Source organism: Capsicum annuum, unplaced genomic scaffold, assembly GCF_002878395.1.
Source record: "Capsicum annuum cultivar UCD-10X-F1 unplaced genomic scaffold, UCD10Xv1.1 ctg69463, whole genome shotgun sequence".
NCBI lineage: Eukaryota > Viridiplantae > Streptophyta > Magnoliopsida > Solanales > Solanaceae > Capsicum > Capsicum annuum.
In genome coordinates, this window is record NW_025879103.1 from 13,797 (window position 1) to 16,225 (window position 2,429).

The 2,429-nt window shown below is 35.1% G+C and overlaps 1 non-coding gene across 1 annotated transcript; it reads right to left on the bottom strand.

Annotated features, from left to right (window-relative positions):
• Nucleotides 1-288: 288 nt before the first annotated feature.
• Nucleotides 289-395, bottom strand: LOC124894088. Its single transcript, XR_007051000.1, has one exon. It is a non-coding gene; the product is annotated as a small nucleolar RNA R71 (small nucleolar RNA).
• Between the last annotated feature and the right edge of the window lie 2,034 nt (nucleotides 396-2,429).

A 2,429-nucleotide genomic window follows, 5' to 3' on the forward strand; every position in this document is an offset into this window, starting at 1 on the left:
AGATTTCAATTGAAGTAAAATATGGTGCAATTGCTGAATTCAGTGGGGCAATTTCATTGCATTTTACATGAAGATCTGCAGTAGCATATACATGCCTTTATGGACATTAGCGATACATACATTCCTGAAGGAGTAAATTCTGATTATGTTAGGTTGACACTCTTTTCTTTCTCTCTAATGGGGGAAGAAAAAAAGTGGTTATATGTGGAACCACCACCTTTCATGACTACATGGGAAGATCTAGCTCAGAAATTTCTTATTCGATTATTTTCATATGGAAAAATGACACACTTAAGGAGTGAAATCTTTAATTTTAGACAGAAAGACGTAGAGAATCTCTACCAAGCTTACGAGAGATTTAAGGGTATACTCAGAAATTTCCCTCACTATCATCAATCCAATGATGTTCTTGTGCATACTTTCATAGAAGGATTGGAACCAAACACAAATATTCTCTTGGATTTAACAATAGGTGGACAGGCTCTTGAGAAGACGTATGAAGAATTTTACACACTACTAAATTAGATTTCACAGGGGAACCCCAACTGGCATGCACACTCGAGGAGTACTCTTAAAAAGGTTACATAGGTATTGGAGGTAGATCAATTTAATGCATTACAGACACACATCACATCCATGCAAAATCATATAATTACTATGCTTAAGAATATATATTTGGGTGTTACACAACCAATAGCAACAACGAATGCAGTCCAATAGGTAATACTTTGTGTGAGGTTAATGAAAGTGGTGAGCACACAACAGATGCATGTTCTGTTAATCCAAATTCTATCAACTATGTGGAAAATAAAAATTGTTAGGGACAACAACATTTTGGTAACACTTATATTCCCAATAAGAGGAACCATCCCAATTTTGTATGGGGTGGAAATTAGGCGCAAAATGTAAATCAGTACAAGGGACAAGTGCAACCAGATCAATAGACGACTTAGAATAATCAAGCTACTACTCAAACTAGCAATATAGAGAAATTAATAAAGTAGTTTATGGCTCAACAAATGCTATTTGCAATATAAATTAAGACTCAACAGGAACAGTTTGCAGCTGAGTTGATGAGTCAACAATTACTTATAAGATATCTAGATTTGCAACTGGGCCAAATTGCAGAAGCACAGAATACAAAACCTTAAGGATCATTACCTAGCGATAGAGACAAATATGAAGTAGGTAAATGCAGTTACAACAAGGAGTAGGATACAAACTAAGGAGACAGTTCACCCACAATTATTGATGACAGTTCTAATGACAAGGAAAAGAAAGAAATCAAAGAAAAAGTGGCAAGTGATGAAATTCATGTTTAGAAGAAGACTCTTCCCTTACCTTTTCCTTAAAGGGAAAGGAAGTATCAAGTGGAGGCGAGTTACAATAAGTTCTTAGATCTTCTAAAGTAGGTTCAAGTGAATCTTTCTCTTATTAACATTCTACAAAGTGTGCCAAAATATGCAAAATACTTTAAGGACATAGTGGAGAATAAGAAATGGTTGACCGAATATGCTATAGTTTCACTTACTCAAGAGTGTATGTCAAAAACTAAAAACAAATTGACCACCAAGCTTAAGGATCTAGGTATTTTTACCTTCCAGATTACCATTGGACAAACCATTTTTGCACGTGGATTATGTGACTTAGGATCTAGCATAAATCTTATGCCCATATCATGGTACCATAAGATGAGTCTTGGAAGGCCCAAACCCACTACTATTATTTTTACAGTTGGAAAATCGATCACTTGCTAGGTCGGATGGTATTATTGAAGATATGTTGGTGCAAGTAGGATCTTTAATCTTTTCGGTTGATTTTATAATTCTTGACTTTGAGGCTAATCCTATCATTCCATTTATTTTTGGAAGACCTTTCTTAGTAATGGGACAGTCTCTAATTAATGTAGCATCAGGGAAAATAACAATGCGAGCACATCATAAAGTAGAAGTCTTTGATGTGTACAAGGCGCTAAAACTATCAGCTATATATAAGGAGTTGTCGCCTATATCGGTTATTGACTTTGCTTTGGATTGACATTTATTGTTGTATGATAATCCATTAGAGCGAGCTTTGATGGGTCATGATCTTTATAGAGATGTGAAAGCATTGAAAAAGGTCTAGGTTATCAATTTGGCAATGATTGAGATGAACAAAATGCCTTTCGATCCATTGAATAGGCCAATCGGTTCATCACCCAAGGTTTTAGTTGAAAAAGCTCCTAACTTGGAGCTTAAATTTCTCCTTATGTATTTACAATATGTTTTTTGTGGTGATCAAAATACTTTGCCTGTTATTTTATCTGCAGGGTTATCATATGTAAAGGTAAAGGAAGCTATACTAGTTCTAAAAAGGAGAAGAAAGGCGATTGGTTGGCAGATGTCCGATGTTACAGGAATTAATCTAGTATTTTGCATGCATAACATATA